Source organism: Ambystoma mexicanum, chromosome 1p (assembly GCF_040938575.1).
Source record: "Ambystoma mexicanum isolate Mex_15411 chromosome 1p, UKY_AmexF1_1, whole genome shotgun sequence".
NCBI classification, from domain to species: Eukaryota; Metazoa; Chordata; class Amphibia; order Caudata; family Ambystomatidae; genus Ambystoma; species Ambystoma mexicanum.
The window spans coordinates 661,791,742-661,805,173 of NC_090921.1; the positions used below are offsets into that span (position 1 = coordinate 661,791,742).

At 46.5% G+C, this 13,432-nt stretch overlaps 1 protein-coding gene across 3 annotated transcripts in view; it reads left to right on the plus strand.

The window, feature by feature from the left end:
* Positions 1-13,432, plus strand: part of TARS2 (threonyl-tRNA synthetase 2, mitochondrial) — a 1,102,517-nt gene that overhangs the window by 458,740 nt on the left and 630,345 nt on the right. The gene's annotated exons all lie outside the window — the stretch shown is intronic.

Here is a 13,432-nt window from a genome sequence, read left to right on the forward strand (position 1 = left end):
CTGATCAGAGACTTCAGTAATTATCTCCCACTTGTCACTTCCCTGTTTTGCAGGCAGAGCCTTTTTTGAAGCACTGGTTACCACCCGGCACCCTAGTTCCTGTCCCCCTGAGAAGATGTCAGTCCTTCCCAGCAGAGAACAGCGTAGGCCTCTAGGGCTGCCCCCAAATGTTTGTTCTGGGTGTAACTCATCCCCAGCCAGAGTACATAAATGTTCTGACAGTTGAAGGCGTCACTGGAAACCAGTTGAAAGTAAATATTATATCAGATGGATTGGGCAAGGTATAATTGTATTTGATCATAGGCCACTGTATCAATCTAGCTATAGCCTCATTATAATTAACCAATCTACAACCAGGCCTTAGGGATTTTATATTGAAACATGTTTGTATACCTTCAAAAGCGATCCAGTGAGAAGGAGGGCACAAGCCTCTGACCTTCCATGTCGCAGCTCGAAGTAATAGCAGCCAGATGCCCCCATCCCATAATCCCTGGCATTCCAATGTACCAGTCAGTCCCAGACCACCGACCATAAACTTGTTAAACCTCCAATCGATCAGCAAAGATCAAAAAGCAGGGACTAGTTGCCTTCACCATAGGTCACGTGATTTGTGCTGCGAGGTGCCGGAAGGGATAAAACAGCATATCCAAAACGAGGGTGGGTAGCTTTGGATGGACCCTGATGTGTCTGGAATCGAGTTAGTGTTTGCGATGATATGACCTCGAAATATCCTCGTAGCCCTTGTCTGCAGTACCAGGTGCACATTAGGTTGGAGAGAGAGCGTGTATTTTTTTCCTTCACATAATTACCAATTATTTTTAGCTTTATGCCTGATGATGCGTAAGGAGGAACCCACATGGAAGAAGATGGACAGACCGGGCTGGGACCAATGGCATGACACCCTGTATGAAGCAGGTAGCTGTTAAAATGGATTTTTGAACTCTGTCCTGGATGGGCAGAGGTTCAGAAGGCCAGCCTAGCTTCTTGGAACAGGGTAACCTCTGGACAAGCCAGACCAATCAGGGTAGCGATGGCGGCGGTCAAGACTAGGTCTCAAGAGGGGTGAGGGTGACTGAAAGCCCGCAATGAGCACACAAAGCAAGGACACTTACAAATTACTCCAAGCAGGTGTTATATTAAAAATATAGACACATTTACTACAAGGCCTTTGTAACATCGACCATAGTAAAGAATCACGATAAAAGTCAAGTAAACCAACGCATCACAATCAAATACAATATATATACATTTACCGAAGGGTCTAAAGAGTTCAAAGCACGAAATATGCAGACCACCTAGATGGGGAGGAAAACAGGCCCAGTTCACCTTTAAAGGCCACCTAGCTAGAAGGAAGTCTGAGCCCTACGAAGAGTGTAGCCTTGTGCTCAAAAGTACCTGCACACGCTGGTGCCAACGGGCCAAGGGGAGTCTTTTCAAGGAAATCAGGCAGTTCAGAGCAGTGAACAAATGAGGACGAACAAATCTCTGCTACTCAAGCGCGGTTTCCACTTGCGGGCAGAAGCAGAGCGCGAGTGCGAAAAAGGCGTAGTGTTTAACACAGCGAGGAAAAGCTACAGGCTACTGCACGAGGGCAACCAATTCCTAGCGTTGCTACTCACCGGTCCCCGATGCAGGCAGACCCAGGCTTCTCCGCGTCAGTTTCAGTGCTGGCAGGTTCAGATACGAGCAGGGGACGTCTCGGCGTCGTGTAGATTCCACAGCAGCAGAAGTTAGAGTTGATGATGTCCCAAACGCAGTGAACCCGCACAGATTGTTACCACAGCAGGGCAACGCAGCGGCCGTGTGTATTTCAGCCTAATGCACGCTTCTCACTTCAGACCTGGGAATGCCAAGTGTACGAATCGTGTGAGATTGCCAAGGACTCGGAATACAACAGCAACCTGACGGCGGTGACAGAGCAAGGCTCCTCGGTAGGCTGGTCAGTCCACTGGATGGCCCAGGGACGCTTCCGAAGGCTTACGTGCAGGAGATGATGAAGATGCCGAGAATAGTTGTTCCCACTATTCCAAAGGGTCGAAGTACCAGTACAGGCCTTCTCGTTCGATCAGAGGCAGAATGGTCTCACAGGGCGACAGCAGTGCAGAGGAGCAGTTCTTCAGCGGGTCACCAGCGATTCCTCGGTTCAGCCTCTTAGTTGCAGGATACTTGGCTCCTGTATCCGTCGTTCGTGAGAACTCAGGAGATCGACATGGTAGTGGTGTTTCCAGCCTCCTCTTATCCAGAGTTCCCTTCACGCCAAAACGGAGAGGACCCAATGGGAGATCTGCTCACAAAACACTCACACCATACGTGGACCTATCATGGACCACGGTGGTCCCAGGCATTCAAGACACACTAGACTCTCTGGCACCCAGGATGTGTATTGGGACCAGACATCCCAGCCCACATCCTGGAGGCTCACAACAGGCCTGTAGAAGCCCGCAAAAGCATCTGTGTTTCGCGGGAAAGTACATGCCCAAATAAGGATGGCCCTGGGTCGGCTCGACCTGGGGAAGGTGAAGGGGCAAGACGGTCAGCGGACAGGACAAAGAACCTCGTGGTCTGGCCAATTTGGAAGCCAGGCCACCCAATTTGGCCAAACGCGAGAAGCGCGGTTAACAGGGCAAAAGGGAGTTCAAAACACAAAGAAACGATCGCTGCCACCAGTCCCATCCGTGACATACTTGCACAGTTCATTATAAATCCATCGAGAGTTTCTAGGGCCTGTAGAATGACTAGAGACCCAAGAGTGCAGTAACTTACCTTACAGTGCCCTCTTGTGCCGTGTTGCGCGAAAACGTTTCCCGGTACTGACTGTCTTAAGAGCATGTCAGTTTCCCCATAAGAATGGAGTGAAAGCCCAGAGGAGTGCGGCGCAAGGCTGCGCTTCTCTGGCAAAGTCTAGATCAGGGTGTATAACAACAGCAAAAAGTTTGGGGGTTGCCACATGGAAGGAAAATTACCTACAATATGAAATCTTTCCTAACAGTAGCCTATGTATAGGGTCGCACTAAGTGGCTAGTCAGCTTTGTACCTTATGTATTTTACGTCACTTGTGATGCTGAAGGCGTTAATAAAGTGTTGTTGGTACTCATTTTGCCAGAACCTTCTGTGGCAGCAGAGTTCTTTGCTGGCACATTTCTAATTTTGTGGAAATAAAACGTTGTTCTCCTTGCAAGAGGTGTGCTGGGCCTTTTTCCCTAGTTGGTTTCATTTTTTCTGGTGTGAGTGTTGAGGGGTCCTCTACACTACACAAGTCATCCTTCACTTCGTACCCGGGACCCATCTCCCCCTCTGAAGTTGATTTTAATGGCCAGCCACTGACTGTCCAATCCCTGGTGCACGCAAGTGTATTATCCTGTGCTTCAGCCTGATCCCACATTTCTTCTGAGACCCCTGCAACTGACACTGGCCACTGCCAGATCACTGTTAGATTTGTTGATCCCTTCATGCAGACAGAGATGCCGCAAACAGTCTGCCAACACTTTCTTTGCACCAGGAAGGTATACTATGGAGAAGTTCTTGCATTGCAGACTCAGCAGTCACCTGGAAATGCAAGGCGATATAAAAAACTAGGGGCTTATCATTTGACCAGACGGTGAAATTGTTCCCCTATTGGTGTAGAATTTTAAATAATGGATGGCCCATGTCACTGCTAAGGCTTCTCTTTCAATTCGCGAATAATGTACCTACACCCCTTTAATTGTCCTGGAGCAAAAAGCAACAGTACTTTCCCCAAGAGTACTAACTTGTTCAAGTATGGCAATTATGGCACCCGGGCCCAGATCACTGGCATTGGCTGTTAGCATGGTTTGATGGTCAGAGACAAATCTGCCCAGGGTTTGATCATTGGCGATGTCATCCTTGTTGCCTTGAAAAGCCTGGTTAAACTCCTCTGACCATACAAAGGCTGCACCCTTCTTAAGAAGGTAAGAAGGAACGTAAGGTGGGGGGGCTTGTTTTGTGGCGAAGTCTTTCACAAACGTGTGGCAATATTCAGCTAGGCCAAGGAAGGTGCATAACTGGTCCTGGTCAATGTGTGAAGGAGCTCATTTAATGGAGTCCACCAGATGACGCGCTCCCAGCGGTCAACAAGGTATGCCCTAAATATTCAACCTTGTGTACACCCAGTTCACATTTGCTTATGCAAGTCCCTAATTGCATGAAAAATGTGTAACATCCCAAGGGTGCAGTCATGGCCCACTCTTGATGAGTTTCCGCACACCTGCTAAAGGGCATAAGGCAAAACATAAACGCACCAAGATGGGTAATTAAAGAAATTAGATGTTGGGAATCCTTACAATATCACTTGGTGCTAAGCGAGGATAAGTCAATTACGCTTAACACTTTGGCAGAGCCTAAAGTCGCCAGGGCTTCAGAAATGTTGTCTAAAGAATGTTAGTCAACCCAGATGGAGTGGTTGTGGTCTCTAAGATTGATCCAGACTCGTATTTGCTATTTTAGAAACTAGGGTGTGCCACTCAAACTCTCAATGTCTGACACCACGCTGCAGCATGACATTGAGCTCCAGGCGTGGGCTCTCCTGCATGCTCTGCAAAATGAACCTGATCCATCACAGGTTTTGGGATTGTCTTTCAGTCTACCTCCTAGGTACTTGCGAGTCCATACATCTACAAGCTCTGAAATGCTTACTGAATTGGCAGTGCAGGCCTTAATGCGAAGATGATTTTCCTCCCACCCCAAAAGGGAGGAGCCTTTTCATGATACATATATCTCTGTCCTTGTGCGAAATGTTGCTGTGGAACTTTCCAAAGAGGTCAATCCTCATATGGTCATAGACCATGAGATCAAAATCAGGATGCTGAAGTTCCTCTAGGTTTCTGTCCGGATCACTAGTAAACATATTTTTGGAGATAATGGTCCAGAGTTATCTGCAGACAACCCTTCATCATGATTTCCATCTTTCCTGCCTTAAGTATGTCTGAGGATCCTCTTCCCCCAGGGATCACAACCTCAAATATGTGTCTTCCACTCTCAGATTGCACTCTTCATTGGGCTTCTTGGGTTTCTCAATGGAACCGTCCGTGGATGACTCCTGACACAAGTGTACAAAATGTCCTTGTGTTTTACATTTGAGACAAACTGCAAATTGGCTGTTAGCCAGTGTCAACTCTTCCCACACCTGAAACATTTGGTTTCCCTTGCATCCTTAGCAACTTTGTTCTTGCCGTGTTTCATGACAGTCATTCTCTTATTTGTCAAACTTCACTTGTCTCACATATATGGGAATTTGTTCTGTCACCTTGTGGTGATTGTTAAGGTTTCCTCCTGGGGGCACGCAAGGAGGCAATCCAGAATTCTAGGGCTGTTTGTGCATCTACCCAGTTCATTCCAGTTAAGAGAGGAGGTTGATTCCCCAAATTTGCAGGTTCCGCTCAATCCTTCAGGGCAGCAACATAGTTTTGCATAGTTTCATTTGCCCTTTGTGCCCTGTAAACAAATGTATGTCTTTCAAACACAGTGTTCACTTTAGGATAGAAGTGGTTTTGTAGCTTGGGTTCAGCTTTGAAGTATTCGTCATCCTCCGCTGCTCCTGACCCTTCCTGTTCAGTTAGGCCATCATGGATGCTGCGACCCATGTTATGTAGCAAGATTGCTTTCTTCCCCGTTGCTCTGAATTTCAGGTTCTACGTTGTTTGTGTAAATTTGCTTAAGGCTTTTTTCACAATTCTTTTTTTTTTTAACACATTTCCTGGCAAACACAATGTGGGGGGAGACCGCCCGCAACACTCCCACATCCCCCTACCATAATTAAATAACTAAACCCACTCCCCTATATATATTTGCGAACAAGTGGGTCTCGAGCAAATAGACCTGCAATGAAGTGGGTGTGAACAAAGTTTCTGGCCAACTATTGCCGGCAAATAATTGTCAAGCACTCTTTTCTACCTTTCCTTTACAGAGAGGCAGGAGGTGGGGCCATGGTGACAGCAGTCATCCTTCAGGTATGAATACAAAAAGAGAGTGTAGAATTCAAAATGTGGATGCTGGAGTTAGGACATGTTTCTCTTTTATGCTACTTTCCCTCCATATTCTATGAACCCCCAAACCTTTTGAGCCTGTCCTGGCCTTTTGTTCATTTGTCATGGGGAAACCGAATAGTCTTTCAGACTATCAGTACTGGGAAACTATGTTTCCCTTTTGTCTTTTTACTTGTTTGGATTATAGCAGTGCACCCAACATCTTACAATGCAGTGCACTGTGGTTACTTCTGTATCACCCTTGACTTTTACACAGTGAATTTTTGGTTACTGTTATATGTGCCTAAAGACTAGCTGGTGGCAGCAATTACATTTTTACAATTTTTGCATTATTTTTAGTGTGCACATTCGCGTTTACCACATCTGGCTACTAAACATGTTTAGTGCCCTGAAATGGTCATGCCACGAGAGTAGTGTTAACTCTACTAAATATATCCTCTGTGTATCCAGGTGAACAACTTAATTCAAAAGTCTTTTGTGGGAAAGGTACTGGCGAAGACTGTCTGTAAACAACTTCAGACCCTAGTACTACAGTATGCTGTTATCAATAGGAATCAAGCAGCTTTCCACCCAGGAGACAGCACTGAATCAGTGGTGTTTGCCTTCTTCCATGACATCAGAAGGATGGTGGATGCTGCTGGTGTCAGGGCTTTGCTTCAGTTGGACCATTCGGCGACCTTGTCAACCAGAGTGTTTTCTTGAGAATACTTCAGTGACATGTTATTCAGTGTTCTCCAATAGTTCTGAGCCTTCTTTTAAAGGATAGATTGCAATTCGTGGAGATGCCTCAAATTGAGGCTCCTGCTTGATGTTTGGCATGTGGTGTCCCACAGGGCTCCATCTTGCACCACTGGCCAAATTGGTTAGATTGTCCAGTCTGACTTCTTATTTGTATGCAGATGATATCCAGATACTCCTCCTTTTTAGATGCATCTTTACCATACTTTTGCACCTTGAAAACCAATTGTAACACAGAGGCTGGCTGGAGCCTAAAAATCATACAACATATTAGGGATTCTGTGGCTGCCGTACTAGTCTTCTCATTTTCCATTCTTGAGCCTATTTCTCTAGTTCACTGATAGACCATCTTTTATTGTTAAAAAATTCAGAAAGTATGAACCATTCCTAAAGCTCCCTTGAGCGGCCTTGTGTCTATTTTCCAATCCCCATTTCCTTTTTGTGTGGGTCGAAGATCGTTCTTTTTCTCTCCAGGCAGTAGAGTGTGGGAATGGCCTTGCAGGCAGCTCAGCTAAGAACAGAAGTAATGTTTTGACTTTCTGTTGTATGGTTAAGACTTGTTTTTTCCTTACTCACCTAAAATTCCTATCTGTCAAACAGTGCTTTCATCATAGTCTGGGAGGTAGCATTGCTCTGCATAAAACAGAATGCGCATATATTCCCACATAATGCTGTCATATGCATGGTGGAGCCACATATGTCCTGAAAATGCCATCATAAAGTATATTTATATATATATTTATTTATATATATTTATTTATTTGTAGCACGCAGCCTTGCCCTGAGGCATCTGGGCACTTAGTTACAAGAAGGTGGTTCCTAGGGGAACAGTCTTACAAAGAAGAAACAATGAAATTTACAATGATACAACTAGTGACATAGCGGAGCAGGTTACACATAATTACTCCGGAAATGTATAACAGGTACTAGAAGCTAAAGTAAAGACTGCAAATGAGAGAGAGAATAAAGAGAACATGAGAGTTAGACCAGGGAAAGAAGTGCTGGTGTACTACGGAGAGCGCCTATAATGGGAGTGAAGTAGGCTTATCAAGCTTGTGAAGCCAGAATTTGGTTTTGGTTTTGAAGGAGTGGAACGCGGGTTCTGATCTGAGTGTGTGAAGGCGGTGGTGTTCCAAAGTTTAGCTGCAAGGACTGGGAAGCTAGATCCCCCAGCAGACTGTAGCTTGAATCTGGGTATAGAGAGTGTGTTGACATAGGCTGATCTCAGCGGTCTGTCCGCAACATGCTGTGAGAACCGGCTGGTCAGATAAGCTGGTGCCAGGTTATTCTGAGCCTTTTAAGTTAAGGCTAAGGTTTTGAGCGATATTCGCTGCGTGACAGGGAGCCAGTGAATGTTACGTCTGATGTCAGAAATGTGAGATCTTTTAGGGATGTTGAGGGCTGCCCTGATGGCATTGTTTTGTGTAGCTTGTCAATGTTTTTTGGCTAGTCCCTACGTAGAGGGTGTTAAAATAGTCTATTTTTGCCATGATTAGTGTTCTAGCTAAGATGATGCAGTTCTCAGTGTTCAGGAAGGGTCTGCAGGCTGTGATGAGTTTACAAGTATAGGCTGACGCAGACGCTACGGCATTGGTTTGTCTGGTTAGCAATAGAGTTGTGTCGAGATAAATGCCTAGAGTTTTAACTACGTTCGACACTTTGATTTGCCATCTCTGGTGAATGATTTGTATGCTGAGTCAAGTTTGGCCATTTTGGAGTGCGTTCCTAGGATGAGTAGCTCCGTTTTCTCATCATTGAGGCAGAGCCCGTGATGAGCCATCCAGCCTGAATGATTAGTTAGACATCATTAAGTGCCTTTGCGTCAAGAGCAAAGTCACCAGAGATAGGGATGAGTATCTGGGTGTCATCAGCATAGTTGGTGTATGAGACACCCAGATAGTCAAGTATGTCAAAGGGAGTCTTGGTAAACACATTGTATAGTGTGGGAGGGACGCCAGATCCTTGGGGGACTCCACAAGGGACAGGTGCAGGTTCTGCTGAGGCTAGATGAGAAAAAACCCTCATGGTTCTGTTAGCCAAAAAGGAACTGATCCAGGGTGATGCTGAGTCAGAGAAGTGCGCAGCAATTTTGAGATGGTGGCAAAGGATTTTATGATCGACCAAGTCGAATGCTGCTGACAGATCGAGCCAGAGGAGGAGTGCCAACTTGCCCTTATCTTTTAGGTCGTCAATTTGCGTTTTTAAGTCAATCAGGGCAGTTTCTGTGCCATGTCTAGGACGAAAGCCAGATTGATGAGCAGTCCCGGTGCATGATCACATGGTGACTGGAGGGGTGGGCTGTGTAATGAATCTTGAATAAGACTCGGACACAGAGAAATTGTAATGGTTGTTATTGACTTTTATTAAAGTAAAAGAATGGTTGGAGGAATACCTATCTGACCCTAACACTGAGGGGTTTCTGTGTCTCAATGAAATAAAAGCATGTCAGTGTCAGAATGCCCAAAAATAAGGAGTTCTTAAAATCCTATCCTGACCCTTACAAGCTAAACCTAAGAAAAAGTGTTAAGGGATAAAGGGCCTCATTACGAGTTGGGCGGTATCCTGGCAGTAAATCTGCAGAATACCACCCAACTGAATTACAGTTACCGCCACTTTGTCAGGCAGAATTACCGCCAGATTACAAGTGGCGGTGGTTGTGCAAGTCCTCATTTATTCTAGTCTATTGGACTCAATTGTGCTTTTTTGGTGGAATTACTGTAGTGGAATTCCCGCCGCAGTAATTCTGCCGATTTTTGAACAATGATTGGGAGGGTTTACCTCCAGCATGTTGCTGGAGATAAATTCCCCTCTCCATGCCCAACCTCATACTTGTAATGAGGCCCAATATATTTCAACTGGCCATCTGTCGTCTTCTTTAATGTTCCAACATAAAGTTCCAAAAGGTGCACAAATTAACAAATGATTAAAGTTCCCCATGGTTTTGCAGCTCTCAGAATGATGGTGGAAGGCCTTCCATTCCCTTGTGTTTTCATCTTCTCTTCTGCTGTCTACCACAGTTCCTTTCCTTGGCAAAAGGCAACGTTCCAATCAAGGGGGTATGATCCCCTTGCCCTAGCATCACACACTCAAGGGTTCTTCCTTACTACTTGACTTACTCCCTGTGAAGGGGTTAACCAGAAGGTGAGCCCTGAGGGTCAAGAAGACAACACAGAGCATCACAGCAGGGAAAGGGTGTGAGAATGAATGCAGGGAAGGAGGGACAATGAGGGTTGAAGGAGGGTTGTTACAGCAAATCAGAAAGGGCATCAACAACTAAGGGGCTTTCCTCTAACACAGCTGTTTTGTTCGTTGACAGGGTGCCGAAGAGGAGGACGTTTTTGAATGGGCATACTGAGGCCCCAGACGAGTGAAGTGCTCTGTGAGGGATACAATTGTTATAAACTTAAGCCACCTTGGGCTGAAGCGAGTAAAGCAACTAAGTTGAACTGTGACACCGGCAGAGTGAAATAGCCGAGCGTATTGTTTGAAGAAGTTTGTCACGGGAGACCGGAGTGAAACTGACAGGCCGTGTGAGTGAACAGAGGGAGAAGCAATTTTCATCCGACAACTCTTTAGATAAGTAGCTGTTGAGATTCCATTACATATTAATGCGAGTGAAACTGACAGGCGCTCGCAGCCGTGTCGTGAACCAGGAAGTGAAATGGGTTCTAGGTTAAAAGTTCGAAAACAAAAGGCTCAAATGCCTTTTTTTTCGACAGTAAAATGACCGGAAAAAAGGGTCAATTTTTTTTTTATAAAAAAAGTTTATATGCTAAACGGAAAATATAAATAAATAAATAAACATTTCGATCCTTTTTTCGGTCATTTTACTTTCGATCAAAAGGTCATTCGACCCTTTGCATTCGAACATTTGACCGGACACCAGTGAAATGTATGAATAAACAAACACCGCAGAGCGTCCGTAAAGAGAACTGCCTGAGAAGCTATTATAATTTAATGCAAATGAAACTGGCACGTGCTCGGAGTCGTGTCATGAAGCCAGCAAGTGAAATGTATGAGTAAACAAACACTGCGTAGTGGCTGTAAAGAGGAACTGCCTTAGAAGCCATTACAATTTGGTGCAAATGAAACTGATAGGCGCTCGCGCTCAGAGCCGCGTCATAAAGCCAGAAAGGAAAGTAAATGACTAAACCAACCCTGCCAAAGAAGCACATGTTGGATTTCCTACGCATGTAATGCCTTTGAAGTGATATTCCTCAATTGAAAGTGACTTTACCCACAAACAGGGTTATCTATCTAAAATATATTCTGTCTGAGGGTGGAAAACAGAGAAAAAACTACGCCGGCAGAGGCATCCTTTACCCTGCATGTGGGGTGAATCCCTGAACAAAATTGGAAATACGCCTTGTTAATTGATGAGGCCTGTTGGGGGCTGTCCCGGTCCACCGGGCAGCCCCATATTCGTGTCGGGTTGCACCCGACACGACACACTTCAGTGCGGCGATCACGCCGCATACTCAGGGGTGGGGGTTCCGCCCACCCCGCTCCAGATCACCGGAGCGCCTCACACAGCCGGCTGGCCACCGGCTTACCGCGGCCCCGGCTCTGGGGGCACCCAGGCCGGGGTCGCCTCCCCAACCCGCCTCACATGGTTGGGTGACTCACAGGGACGGCGTTGCCCGGCAGGGGCACCGTCCGGACGGCGTTGCCCGGCAGGGGCACCGTCCTCCAGCTGGGCCCCGACCTTGGGCCCAGCACACGTGGCGAGGCACCCCCCAGGCACCAACACAACACACCACGCGGAGTCAGGTTCACTCGTGACTCCCGAGCCGGAAGCGGCTCGGACCTTTTATTAGGTTGGTCACATGGGTAACCATGTGACCACATACCTCCATGGAACGTACCATGGCCCCTCACAGGGGTGCCATGCAACAAGGCCCACAAAGGAGTGAGAAGGGCCATACCTCTCACCAGAACTCTGGAAACAGACAATAATAAACCAGATTGGCGTTGAGAACCTGAGAGGAAAGTGAGCCTCCAGAGACCCTAAATAGAGGAGAGTAAGTACTGCACAACATTTCCACAATAGACTGTTGCTATAATCCCAGTCCTTAGCTCTTTGAACAGTTTAAAGAAATAAAAGTTGCGCTTGAGAGAACAGATCCACAGAGAGTTGTCATTATTTCCCACTAAGTAACCTGTGACATTCCCCTTGACTTACTCCACAGTTCTTCTACAACTATTCCACTTGGGGGATATGGTTTCCTTCCCCTCAATTTCAAATTCCATTCACTTGGCCTGGTTTATTCTCTTGCCAGGACTTCACAATATTTGCTTTTCATTCGGTTTGGCCTGGTTTACTCTCCTGCCAGGAATGTATACAATATTTACTTTTCCTTTCGAGGGTGGATCCTCATATTCACTTTTGCCTTGTATACTCTCCTGCCAGGACTTTACGACCAGTTACTTTTCCTTTCAGGTGTGGGTCTCCAGACACGCCTTCACAATGTTCCACACAAATGTATGGGTGCAGGTCCCAAACACGCACAGTGCCAGGTTTACTCTTGCCAGGACTTTTCAAATAGTCGCAACATAGATGGGTTTCAGACTAGCACACTTTACTAGGCAACAGTCTTGTCCATGCCCTTTTCATCAGTTGGGTCAGTGACCGTCCACCTTCTCATTCATTACTTTCACTCTTTATCATAGTGCTTTACGCCCACTTTAGCAGACTCCTTAACTTCCCCCACAGTGCACGGAATTTGCCATGAAGCGCCCAGGTGTTCCTGATTTTCTCTTTCAGGCTAACAGGTATGTTTTGGCTGCTCCCGCTTTCTTCGCATCGTCCCGCGGTTGCTGTGGCTTGAAAAAGCGTTCCACCCCTTCTTTGCTTTTTGCCTGGTCTTCTGACAACCTCTCACTGCCCTTGACCTCACTACGGTAGACCTCTGACTTCTCGGCTTCCTCTGCACAGTGTTTCCAGCAGACTTCCAGTGTCGGGCAGCACTCTGCTTGCTTTCCTGCTTCTGACCGGCTTCGCTTGCAGAAAGGTTCTCTCTGCAGTGACTCCCTGTCTCTGTGTGCAGTGTCTCTCTCTGTCTGCAGTGTCTGGTCCCTTAACAGCTGTGGTGCTTTTGAATGTCCTGCCACCACTCGATCTCTTCCAGCAACTAGAACGCAGAGCGGGCTCCCTGGCTATAGTAATCTGCATTACTCCAGCCCTCTTCCTCGTCCCAGTGCTATGGCTTGGCCAGGATTGTACATGGCTCTCCCTTGTTTGTGTTTCCATGCAGGGGAATGGGGGTTGAGCAGGGGGGGGGTGTTATTCAAGTCAGCCCTACTCTTCTTTGTCACATCCTTCTCCTTGTCTTGTAGCTCTGTGACAAAGGAGAGGTTAGTGTTAGCGAACTGGACCCACTTAAGTGGATATGTGGATTATCAACATCACAAAAACTTGACGTGGAAGAATGACCACAGCAATAATGTAAATGTTTACCCTTCGGGCGTTCTAGTGTAATACTACAATAGGTCAGGGAGACTTGGGGAATTTCAAGGTTATAGTTATCCCGTAAGGGAAAAGGGGCATACCATGTCTCATCTTGCGAGTCCCTCTTACTCCCGTGAAGTTAGTCTCCCCTCATGTGGTCCTCCTGCAGATAGCCACCCCCGTGACAGGATCAGGCAGATTCTGCCTTTCCCTGGCCACATGGGAAGAGACTTTCCCTGGCAAA